The sequence below is a fragment of the Acyrthosiphon pisum genome, chromosome A1 (assembly GCF_005508785.2).
Source record: "Acyrthosiphon pisum isolate AL4f chromosome A1, pea_aphid_22Mar2018_4r6ur, whole genome shotgun sequence".
NCBI lineage: Eukaryota > Metazoa > Arthropoda > Insecta > Hemiptera > Aphididae > Acyrthosiphon > Acyrthosiphon pisum.
This window is the reverse complement of record NC_042494.1, coordinates 74,278,012-74,292,078: the sequence shown is the minus strand read 5'-3', so window position 1 is coordinate 74,292,078 and position 14,067 is coordinate 74,278,012. Positions and strand designations below refer to the sequence as shown.

The 14,067-nt window shown below is 32.4% G+C and overlaps 1 protein-coding gene across 9 annotated transcripts in view; it reads left to right on the top strand.

The window, feature by feature from the left end:
* LOC100169361 (leucine-rich repeat-containing protein 4B-like) overlaps nt 1–14,067 on the top strand; it is a 346,827-nt gene that overhangs the window by 119,596 nt on the left and 213,164 nt on the right. For 5 of the 9 annotated variants that reach the window (XM_029487502.1, XM_029487497.1, XM_029487496.1 and 2 more), the window contains one exon: nt 7,308–7,367. The exons of the other annotated variants lie outside the window; for them this stretch is intronic. The gene's annotated coding sequence lies outside the window, so the exon portion shown is untranslated. The remainder of the gene's footprint in view (nt 1–7,307; nt 7,368–14,067) is intronic. 9 annotated transcript variants of the gene reach the window in all.

Genomic DNA, 14,067 nt, shown 5'->3' with positions numbered 1-14,067 from the left:
TTTATATATATATATATAGATGGAGAGCTACGGGAGGTGATAAAATCGATGGTATATAGGGAAATACTTTCAAATACCTCCACAATGCTCAATTTCTTAGACAAGACAATTGAACTTTCCTAAGTTTTCTCGGCTACTGTTTATGGGGGACCAATACTTTTGTTCCGTTTTATTTGTATTCCTCGACACTTTGTTATTGGAATTCGATAAAATGGCTGCCACTGCAACTGTTTTTCTGCGTGCACACACCACCACCACCGCACCAGCAGCACCCGACGATCGGCGACTATATACCAATTTAATTAAAATGTGCAATACGATTGTTTTAATCTAAAATAGCAAACACAGTTCGATGTATACTCTTGCATTGCGCTTTAATGTTAAGTAAAAACTTTGTGTATCGTCACTTTTTGCTGAGAACCAATAACTTCAGAAATATACTAACGCTAAATAATTATCATAATATATATCCACTATATATTATAAAAAACATACAAACAATATCATGCATGGATTATATCGATACCATTTAAGTATGTCGTTTATTTTTTTACCGAACAACTCGAAAGCTATGATACATAATACCATCTAAACGGAAAAAATTCACTTGTGTATTTCGTTATAGGTGCCAGATACATACGTAGGTTGATCGATTACGTAGGTACAGACATTTCCAACTCCGATTTCACATTAGATAGTCTAAAAAAAAAACAATTACGGCAGTTCAGAAAATGATTTGATAATAATGAAAAATAAAACGTTTTTTATTAAAAACCGCTGTACCCTTTGTTGTATAAACTATGTTGAATCAATCTCCATTTCGTCTCAAAGCACATTTAAATTTCCGCAACGTTTCTTATATTTATATTTATTATTAATTTATGAACATCACTATAATACGTATAGACATATAACTACGTCTTATATTAATTTTTTATGTTGTATATTACAAATAAACACCTGCAGGTTTGAATGAAGTTCATTTTTTAATCACTTGTTTACTCGGATTTTTTTACCGTCGAGCATTCGATGTCTTTATTTTATTATATTGTTATTAATCCCATTTTGTTTCGTTTTGTAATTTAATACTTCCATAAGATAATTCCCGTATGAAACACAGTGAATATGGAATGTACAGAGTGGAATTTTTCTATTATTATTAAATGCAAATACCTGTTTGTATTTTATTGCAACGTTTTATCTGGGACAGAAAGGCTATACACTGGCATAGTGGCATATTTTCATGCTCCCAACGTTAACTTTAAATACGGTGTAGGTATTTAAAAACGGCGTAGTTGCCTGTATCTGGTAAAGGTTTATTGGTATTTTAGAGGGTGGTATGGGAGTGAAGTGGCAGGGATGAGACGATTGTGGACACGAAAGGAAGGCACTATCAAATTTAGGCTGATCATAGAAGCAACAATATCAACGAAACCAGCGATAGTACGGCTGTAAACCACGCATTCATGCAATTTTTGACGATTTTAATTATTATCGTAATAATTTGTTAGTGTTATAATATTCTCAAAACATCAAAAAGGATGGAATTTAATTTACTTTACTGCGTGTCTTACTTCACATTATTTTTATTCACTCGTACGTGAAGTACGTAGTCAATGAAAAAGCACAACCAAGTTTTTATTTGGTGCCACATGACAGTTTTAAATAAACTTTTTTCGTTTAATTCTGAACTAAATGGTAATAATTAAACTTGGCATTGAAACTTGTATTGATGAAGTCAAAAATCGTGTACCTAAATTGGCTAAATACATATAATAATATTATAATTGAATTCAATTATTTTATATAATTTTATCATCATTTGGATAAACTACTACATAGTCATGCGTTATGAAAATATTACCTATACCTACATGAACATTGATTCTTATTCTCATTAATACAACGTTTGTGTGTGTTAAATAACATGTTAAATGTTGGTATAGGTAGGTATATATTATGTTACAAAATGTTATAGGTAGATTATAAAAATTAATTATATTATAATAAGTAACAACTAATAATACATTTAAAACAACTATGAGCAGAGTTTTCTTTGGTTATGCACACATATTTTAGGAACCTTTTTAATAGCAAAAAAAAAAAAAAATGCCAATGAAAATATCTTGGCCCTTTGGCACCAGAGGTCCTGGGCTCGTGCCCCACGTGCCCTCAGGGTAAATACGGAACTGACTATGAATATCATTATAGTAATAATGTTTATAAATTACTTGCCTAGTTTATATTTATGTGTATTGAAAAAAAAAAAAAAAACCATATCATGCTACTCGATAATTTTTACTTTACAAGGAAAATATATGAATCATAATCAGTATGTTTTTTTTAATGAGCAACCACGATAATGAAAATTTTACGAAATTGTATTATTATTAAAATTGTATAACTGTCATATAATTGTAGTAACCACGGGCTACTAACTTTCTAGTATCAATAGTGAAACACCTACAATAGGAACTACCTATCAAATACCCAATCACTGGTGATAGATTAGAGTTGTACCGAGTACATAAACTCGATATTGCCTGTTTATACTCAATCCGACACCTCCTGAGAATTAACTACCTACTTTGTATCTACTTGCTTCTGCTTTTTGAGACTCAAATATATAACTTCTGGGAATCACTTTTTAATTCCTACTAAACATTTCAAACAAAATAGTAGGTTCCATAAAAGTCTTGTTATATTTACCTGGTACTGAGGATTACTCAGGGGAAAATTAGGAAAATTAGGAATATTATAAGAATATTTTAGAAAGATCAGTTCTATTTTAAGGGTCCTGACTTAGTATTGTTAACAAAATATTTTTTGAAATATAAACCAAAATACTACAATAATTAAACTCCTGTTTACGAATGCTAAAAACTTTAATCATCAACAACAAACATTCAAAATAAAACACTAAATTAATTCTCTGTAAATCTCTCCTACAGCCAATTTGGACCTACATCCTACAGTTATAGGGCAATGCAAAAATCTCCAATGTATACAAAATACAGAATTTCCAAAATAGTACACTAAGGAAAATTTCCAATTTTCACTATACGTATCTAATCACACCCTCCCTGAAGACCTACACATGAAAATAGTGCCACCTACACCTTAACATTCAACCAAATCCATTTATTAAAAACATTAGCTATCCCTGGAAACTCTCTTTGAAGCTTTCAGCGCAAATGGTACGGAGACCTACTAGATAACAATCCTTAATCAAAAAAAATAAAATATAGGGTGGCTTCTTAATTCAAATTATTCGTGTTTTCTTTTTATATAGCTCATATTCTTAATGTGCCTGCTGGTACAGATTGTGTATAAAAAAAAACCGAAGTGTACTCACGAAATGCAATTATATTTTTTTTAACTGCTCAAACATATTATTGTGAGACATGAATATACTTGTATTCTGTTTGTGATACAAGAATTAATAAGTCCCGTATAAAGTTTACATTATGATAATTTACATGATATAATGCATAGTGTACCTACATGGATTAGTAATTTGTTGTCACTTCAACTAATGGATAATTCAATTGAACTGTTTGAAGTGAGGAAAATAACTTCAAGTAGAATTATCGTCTCCTGTTTTTGAATTAAATGACTGCAGTTGATAATGTTCATTAGGTTTTAATCCTATCAAACAGAAAAAATCATTCTGCTATCGTTGTGAATCTGATTATTTCTCATATTATATATCTTGCAGGTTCATTCATACATAGCTTGAAATAAACAGTTTTGGAGGGTTTGTAATTAACAAACGATTCAGTTGGTTGACAACAGATAAAACATTGTTAAAATTTTAATATAATATAACTTAAAATACTGATAATTTTAATTTTAAATAAATACCACACGATGGAATTACAGTTGATGCTATATGCCTTTGTGTACATGTTTTTTTTTTTTTAAACTAAAATATCTAAATAGTAAAATATATTTTTCTGGTCGATAACTATCATCTATTGAACAATAATACTGCTAAAATAACCATTCATAACCCATTGTATGTTTTTCAATTAGGTATGGTTTTTAGGATAACGTTATAATATTATAATATCAACATTAATAACACGTTAGGACTTACATCTTTTATCGGTATAAAGTAGGGAAAAAATATGCATTAGTCACGTCTCCATATTATAATTAGACCATCAAAATGTTATTAATTCTATTTAGGTTTATTAATATTTCTATACCTCGTGGTTGACAAAATCATACTATTTTATTATGGTTATATTATTATTTTCCTTTATAGTATAACGATATGTTTTTTTTCGTTTGCATCGTTACCATCAAAAGTAAAAAAATTCAGTTATCCTCCTCGAAAACAATTTTTAATCTCCGCCGAACAAATTTAATTTCGTACAAACAGTTATATCTTCGAAGTATTTGATGAAATTCCAAACAAATTATTAGGTTTATATACAAGGTTAATAACAATGTTTATAATAATACAATGGAATGGATTGAACGATACGGTAATATTATATCGACGGGCAATTAATTATTATTATTCTTTCTGCGCAGAAAAATGATTTGTGTTGTTTTTGAGTGATCTGAAATTATTTAAAGGTCGCAATAGATATATGGTTTTTGTTCATCCACTGACTAACAGTATATTCTGTACTGCGAAAAAATAAAGAAAAGAAAAGAAAAGCGTACATTATTCTTCAGCGTTACACGTAGGTAGGTATACATTTTAGTGTTGTATGTATGCGGGGAAGAAAAGTATAGTCACCGAGGTGTAATTAAGTCGGTTTTGCGATCCAGTTTGTTCGCCGGCACATTAATGTAAATTATGATATTATGAAAACCGAGCGCCAGTTCGGTGTTGCGGTGGTTATAAATAACGATACCCCTCCGCTCCTCGGGTACGCTGCAAGGGCTGCGCATTTTAACCAAAAATCGGCGGACGTGCCAGAATATTATTGCGTTGTTATATGTATATTAGACGCACTGGTCATTTACTTTACTATACTTTTGACTATACTTTTGTCAGTCACTGTACCCCGCGGTATCACTCCACGAAGTCGTCACGAACTCGCAATATTATCTCGAAAATAAGTGTGGTTATCCTCGGAGGGCTTGATTTCCAGCCCACCGAATCGATGACCAAAATGCGCCTCGCCTACAGAACGACATTGCCGGAGGCGTTCGAGCCGCTGTCGAGAGATTTCAATTTCGCAGCGTTCCCCGGGGACGAATTCATTAACCGGTTGATGTCGGTCGGCCGGTGATGAAAAATGTTATAGGAATCTAACGCTAAACATATGTGTGTGTGAGTGTACCTACGTGTGCACTGCCTTATGTATATGGTTTATTTAACAAGCACGTACGAAAATGATTTCGATGAAAACAATAACGCAATAATATTATGGACGGCGGACGGTGCGGCGGCGTCGGACGCGAACAATTCTGCGACTTGGAAAACTCAAAACGCGCGTTTTATTCGGTTCGATTCCGTGGATTTTTGAAATCCGGCTGAAAAAAAAAAACGTTAATATACCGTGGTCCAAAACAATATACTATTAGCACGCGAGCGAAAGTAGTTATCCGAATGTGCACGTCCGTTATTGCGTCGCTTGGGAACGGTTATATAGTGAACAAATAATATAATCGGATGCTTATTTTTGTTCAATTGTTGTCGGCGCCACCGGCCGAGCCGACGCCTTCTAGCAATACAAAAGCGCTGAGGCTTACGCGCATAAAAACATAATAACATCATATTATAATAATGGAGGCAAAAAAACATTATTGTAATACAATATAATGACATTAACTCCGTGTTAATGAGTGCGGTGGACTGCGACGAAAAACCGCAGAACAATATAATATATACTGTTCGTTGTCGACACAAAAAATTTTCTATCACTAAATAGGTAGACGAAATACAAATGATTATATAATAATGCAAACAACTCTTCGCGATTATAATAATAATAATAATAATAATAATAATAATAATAATAATAATAATAATAATAATAATAATAATAATAATAATAATAATAATAATAATAATAATAATAATAAAATATAATACATTATAATAATATGGAAAATATTCTTTTTCTTCCAGTCCGTCTACATACAATCAAAACACGAACAGAACGTTTTGTTCGAAAACGAAGTAGGTATAAGATTTCGTATTATTATTATAATATATAACGCGTATAATATAACAATAATAAAGCCAATAAAACGGAAAACTACTACCTTAAACGGAAGTTTTTATAGTACTCTGAAGTTTCCTTTTTAACTGTTTTCATTGTACGTATATTCCCATAGAGTGTATATTCAAAGCAGTTGTAAATTTAAAAATTGAGTTTTAATATTACAACTACGCAGCGTTTTGATGTTAAAAATTAATCGTCGGTGTACTGTTTGCGGTTCATAGTGACAATATGATAATATAGGGTTTCTAAGTAAGAACCCCACTGGATTTTAACGAATGAAACATTGATCATAATCAGTAATTGTTATTTGTTATAGTCCCTAAAAATTGCTGGAGACATTGAATGATAATTAATATAAAACATAAATAATTAGGTCAAAAATTTAATTGATTTTTAATAGTCACTCACGTCTCTTTAAGTGGTTGTATGTCGAAATCTCGGGTTTCTCGGCTTTAAACTGATTTGATTTGCGTTTATAATTCGAAAACAGAACAGCACATAAAATGCCATAGATTAAAATATAATTATGGGTCTGAAATAATGTTTCTTAATAACAAATACATTCGTTCACGCTAACCTTTTAGTTTTAAATTAAACGTATATTTTACAACGATAATTGCTAATTATTATTTTAAAAAGTAGATAAACACGAAGTTATGGAGTACATATAATTTAAATTATATAATCGTAGTTACAAGTTTTGAATTTTGAGATAATTGTCTAAAGTTTTACGTTTTGAGTAACTGACACAGAGCTGTGTAACAATACATAAATAACTTTGGTTTTCATGTAAATAACGTCACTCGAAGAATGAGTATATTTTGGCATGCAAAGTTTATCCAATTAATCAACTCGTGTGTGGCAAGAAGAATCAATGTGCAATGTGGATACATAGTTTTCGGTTACATAAATCATAATAATATTATATTATTATATTATATAAAAAAATCCGATAGCTAACGACAAACATTGTTGATGATAATATTTTTTATGATAACAATAACAATACATTTTACATTTCTATAATCTCTGTGCAATAAAATAATAATATGGAAAAATATTTTTTTTTCAACGGTTTGACACTCAAACTTATATATACAGTTTTGTGCGTTTCAGATTCGAGTGTTTCAACGCGTTCATAAGCAAAATCTTGAACTCGAGGCTAGACATCTGTCGGTGAGTATTTTCTAAGTCTAACGGTTACTAGTAGTTTTCATAAGAAAATTATTATAGTTTGGCGGGGGAATACAAATAATAATAATAATAATAATAATAATAATAATAATAAAAAGTGTGAAACTTTTATTGCATCAAAGACTGGAGTGAGTTTAAGCGTGAGCACATATAGGCATCACAAAAATATGTTTCACCAAGATTATAAGTTGTCAGTCGGTGGAAATTTATTTATTTTTTCCTCCGGCGTGGCAACCACCGAACCGGGTTATTGATCGAATTTAGTGTGCCGAAGGTAAATTACTGTGGCGGCGGCCGAAGCGTGGAGGCGTGGGGCCGCGTAAATTATAACCGTAATAATTCGGAATGAAAAATATAAGAGAGTCTGTGTGAGTTAATTGCCAATTTTTGTTGACCGGTGGGTCAAAGTATCAGTTCGCCGTGTTTTGCGATGGCGAAGGATTGAACTTGGCGGGTAGGTACGCGGGGGACAGGAAATTCCAGTTTTTACCCTTGGGGCATAAAAAAAAAATTACTCCAATAAAAACATATAATTTTATTACGGGCAGGTTTGTTTTAATTATTATTTCGTGAAGAATAATAAAAAAAAAAAAAAACTTGAAAAAGAAAAAAATTAAGAATCACAGCGGTAGGCCGTTCGTTAGTCGGTTGAAAACTAAAAGTCTGTTTATTTGCGTCGGACGAATTTCGTGCGCCATTTTGGAATCCATTCACATGGAATAAGCTGCGCTTGTTCTTTGTAACCTCCTAGTTCTTTTCCTTTTTTTTCTGGTCACATTGACAAAATAAATTTTTCGACTTGTCCATAAATCATACGACAGGCGTACATAGCATCTTACACTCTACTCCGTGTTTCCGCGAAAGAGGGCAACCCAGGCAAATCATATCAATTGTTAAGGAACAAAAGAAATAACATATTAAAATTATATTATTATTATCATGGGAAATACGTTATGCGGCCACGTCTAATTCCTAAATATTCAAATATCCATTAATTAATTTCTATTTAATTAATAATAAATTATTTTTTACCTAAATTATTGTAAATTAAGTATATAATATAAAGTTATAATCATTACCGAATAATACTGAGGATAGAACTATCATATTAATATCTCTAAATAATTATATTATTATAAATTAACAAAAAACATGCATATTTTTTTTTATCGAAAAACGGAATAGAGTGCACACAGCTATTTTACTTATCGATTCGCTGCACATATTTCCAAAAATATATTGTTTTATTGTTTAACTAAAAATGTACGATGAGTTCGCAAATGCTATTGTTTCAAATGTACCTATACGCATTGGTTTATCTCTGCAGAAGAACCATATCGAAATCAAACGTTTTAACTTTGTAATATCCCAAAAGAGAATATATTATGTTGAGGGACCTTTGAAATACAAATTAAGAGAAAAAACCATTATTAAGAGCCTTTAGGGACGAAATTCAAAACGATCGGAAACAATTTGGTGCCAACATAATCAAGGTTAATCTACGGAAATCAACTGGTAACGTCAATATTTGTCTTCGACGCTTTCGGGAGAAGAGCATCAGTGAAAACATTTCAATTTAAAATTAAGGCAATGAATCAAAACTGAAATAGTGTGTGTGCTCAACAATTGCCACCTTCATCTGTTATTGTAAAAAAATACCGAAACTAAAGTAATGACAATCAAAAGTGAAACTGCAGTGATAGTCGTGACATTAATTTGTTGTATTATTTTACTACATTTGAACCAACACATCGCGTAATTCTTTTATCGGGAAGGAATAATATCGATAATATTATTTTATCAGCCTGAGAACAACATGTATGTTACCGTAGTAAATATTATATAAATAGTATAATCGCCGTAAAAATGAGAATACTGAAACATTTTATCGTCACCCGGGAAAAGCTGTGAAAATTATCATTTTCTTTGGCCACTTTCCACTAGTTTGGTTCATTTTATTTCTTACAACGTTATTTTATGTATTCAAAAATAAAATATATATATTATACATAATAAATACAAATATTTTATGTTTCATTTAAAGACCGAGTTCAAGAGTAATAAATTGTATGAGCGAAATAACTGCACAGAATTCGGGGAGGATAATATTAAATTTTGTGTAGAATTTAATGCGCCACACGAAAGTATAAAAGCACTTGAAGTCTCAGATTTTCTTCGTCGATTTTATCGATCGGAGCCGGAAGTTGTTATCTAGTCTTTCACGTTTTTAAAAACTAGTCATTGAACTCTATAAAGACTCCACAGTCCACAGAGCACGCAATAATACAATTGTCGTGGCTCGTGAAACTAGGATACAAAATCTTCTCTCAGAAAATTGTCGCCACTCGGGTATATAAATTTAGGTTTTGTGCTATATGAAAGAATAAACAGTTTGTTTATAAATTATACGTTCGTTTTGTCGTCACATATTTTTACAGTAGGTACAATAGGTACATTTTATTAACATATGTAATATTCACATTTATCTTATTTTTTTCTTTTGAGTTGTTGTATTTAAAAATGTATCATAGTTTGAAATGTTCAACTCAGGCTTATATAAAAATATAATCAACACGAATACGAAAAAATGTTAATACCTTGACGTCTATGGTTATAAGCTCGCTTTCAGTAGGTATACTGACCTAACCTACTTCGACATCAATCGATCGATAGTAAGACAAAAATAATATTATTCACAGTTTTCTTCTCAAGTTTATGTATACGTTTATAAACGATTTTATCACCAAAACGCGATGTATGACTTTCAATCAAATGCCATTTGAATTGTTTTTTCCTACTACAGCCGTGGTATCTAAAAATTATGAAAACGCTTCTGAACACATACAAATGATCGGACATATATTTTTGGGTGACAAATAGACACAGTTTTGACATAAATGTTTTTCGCGGGCAACCAGATTGTACACATCAGTCAAAAGAAATTGGTATTCAATCACAGGTGGCAGCTGTATTGAGATTCCTGTGAAACGTAGGACAAGAAAAGTATTGCGAAAATTTAAAAAGTAATTTTGAAGTTTTTTTTCACTTTAATATTTAATAATACAAAAATACATAAATAAATAAAATATGACAACCATATTTCTTCTCATTTAATTTATTCTTTTTTACGGTAGAAAAAAACTCAAGATTTGTTTATAAAGTCATAATCGTAAAAACATTGTTATAATACTAACAATAGTGTTTGTTTGTTTCAGAATTCTCGTAACTTTTTTGACGCCATCGAAATATAACAATATAATATAGTACCGGCGAATTTCGCATATTATTTATGACATTTTAATAGACTGATATTCACCATGTTTCAATGTATATACCTACCGAATGATTGTTGTTGCTATTCACAGTTGTTTTGGTCAAAAGTCTATATTGTAACAGCTACAATACAAAAATGATTGCGTACGACCTGCACGCGTTTCTCAAACTTGTTCGACAATAATAATAAATTACACATGGATACACTCACTTGTCTGTGAGACCGTAAGACACTATCGACGTTTATTTCTACACCAATCGTATTGTCCTTACATCACTCTATTATATTACTCCGAAATCGATTAGATACTGTAGCCGGGGGGCAGTACACGACGTTTATGCGTAGGCAATGATATGTTTAGGAACATACCTAGACCAAGGCACCAGTTACGTCATTATGAAAACGGTTTTAATTAATTTCACGTAACGACGTTTATTCCGATAACGGACAGCCACGTCGATTCTCTTATGAATTACAAACAGACCTCGCCGGGTATGCCTCCTATAGGGGATTTAAACGCGGCGAACGACTATGTACACATATATATATATATATACACGTGGCAACTACAAACACTCATCTGTATTCAGAGAGATAAACGCCGTGACCATTATCTCGGTCCGAAAACCGTAGTCAGTCGCCGCCAAATAGTCGCGAGTAATATTCATAAACAGACGCATGTTCGGCCGGCTCGGACGCGATGGAGTCGGAAGAAGAGGACGTAGGCCGTGGAAAATGCACCAAAACAACGTTATAATATCATACGGTGGCTTTCACAACTTGGTCGTCTGCGATTGCTCTGAAGTCGAGACTTTATACATTTATTAAATACGTTATAATATATTTTCACGACACCGAAGCGCGTATTATCCGCATCGTGGGAATTCGAAATATTATAGACCGCGGACTATTATAGACAGAACAATCACGATTAATTCGACGAAGACGGACGCCGTTGCCGTTATAATACAACCGACGACGATGAAAGCGAGTGGCGAGACGTGTGTGCGCGTCCCTCGCGTATCATTATTAATCCGGCGGGGACCGGAATAGCCGTCACGCGGATCGGAAGCGAATAGTATAATATATATATACACTGCCGAATTTCGTGCGCTTTTTGGGAGTCGCGCGCAATATACTGCGTACAAACACGTTATACATTATTTATATATATATATATATGTATGTATTATATTATCTAAGACGATCCCACCACACGTCGCTGATAAATGTCCGATCACGGTTGCGGACATTCAGACGCCTGCGGGCACTCCGGCGTGGATGACGGGGAGAAACCGTCGCCGTGGTTAGGGAATGCGTGGAGCCGATCGAAAACGTTATAGCCGACCAAAAGATGCTTTCGTACGGCGACCACTTACCATTTAGATGGCTGTCGGTGCACATGATAATACCTATATAAAACGTACGGACCACGGTCGAGGTATAAGGGACGAGCGGATCGAGACGGGGAAAACGCACGCTCCATTAAGCTTTCTTTTCTTCAACCGCAGCGGCGCACAAACGGAATTAACATTATTCGAAAAACCGTCCCGCTGTGGTCCGGGCTGAGAGAATATTCAGCTAAAGACGAATAGTTTTTTTTTCGGAGGTTTTAAAATAGAAAAATACTCAAGGGATGTACTAAGGAATCGGCGCCGCCGCTGCTCGAGTAGGATAAATATGTGTGTGTGTGCAAATAGAGCTGTCTATGTATATATATATAGTGACGGCGAGATTACGGATTTAGGAGGAGGAAAGAGTAGCAAGGCCGTCTCCAGAGTTAACGACATGCGTCAAAAAGCAATGCGTCGGGGGTGCAGAGGGGTACTACACGACTGACTGTTGTAGTTTATTTGAACTCTGTCCTTAAATATAACGGTGATATGAATAACAATAATATTATAATAACTTACACGTTATATATTATTTTATATACGCTATTTTGCCAGTGGATTGCACCGTTGCAGTGCATTGAAGAATATTCATATCGTTGTCATTATTCAGATGACTCGATTAACAGTTCAAATCGTGTATTTAGATCGCGTTTACCATATTGTCTTAGACGCGTAAGAGATAAAAATAAAACGACAAAATCGATTTAAACCCTTTTTTTATTTGTTTTTCCATCTGATTTTCGCAGTGTGTATTTAACTAGTTATACACTGCACGCGGGACGAACGTCGTCTCTAACGCAGAATCTCGTAATGAACTAAATTTCACAATTTTATTTATTGAAGCTCAGTATTTACTCTTACGATTCCTGTTCGTTATGAGAGCATTCCCTCACAGGTCATAGCGTATTATTACCATGAGCTCACTGAAGTGACGTTGGAGATAAACGCGCGTAGGGCGTACACTTCAAAAGATAAAATTATAATACTAGTATAGTGCCCATAGAATACACTTTCAGCTTTATTTAAAAATAATTATCATATTAAAATGTGCAAACATAATAATTACTTGGTATGTATTCTATTCGTCCATCGTTTTATCGGAATCTACACAATTGGACGATACTAATATATATTAAACGGAAAAATTATAATATTATTTATTTTCTGTATGATCAAATTACGATGCCTAAGTGATAAAAATGTACAAAAAACTAATGTTCTGACCACAAAAACTGTTTGAGGGATTTTAATTAACTAAAATATATTTAGCTAGAACTTATAAGTTACCAATGTTAAGCTTTTCGTTTTTTGTATTTTAACTAATCGATGTTATTCATTTAGACTACCTATATTATTATAAAGTTTATACAAACTAACCTAAAAATTATATAAAAAAAAAATGCTCTTAAAATAATTATGTTTAATATTAAGCTTTAAAGTTTGATTTCAATAATAAGAAAAAGTTTACACGATGACCTTAAAGTAAAGTGTGGTAAAGTTCAATGTCTGGTTCTTGGCCAGAAAAGTTTTTCGTCAGTCAAACTAGTCAAAGTATGTGGTTCAAACTTTACACAAATTTTGGTTAAGCCAAATCTTTAGAACGGTATCTTTATTAGAATTAAAATGGTATACTTACGTATATATATTATATGAGTTGAGTTAATATAAAATAAATTGTAATTTGTAGCTTACTAGAAGTAATTAATATTTCTGACAATCACATAGTAAAAAAACAACATGAGCATTGCGGCTGGAATTTGAAACGTAATATTTTATCAGTTGCCTGTGTTTGTTGTCTTAATTTTTATAATAAAATTTCAATTTTAACTTTTTATTCCAGTAATTTCATTAGTAAAAATAGATTACTTTTTATTTTGTTCCTGCCGTAATGAGTTATTATTTTTTGTATGCATATTGCATATTATCTTCACAAGAAAGTTATTTATATTGTCTAAAAGAAACTATGACAAGACTACAGAGACCCGTATTGGTAGTCTTGCTAGTTCAAAACAAC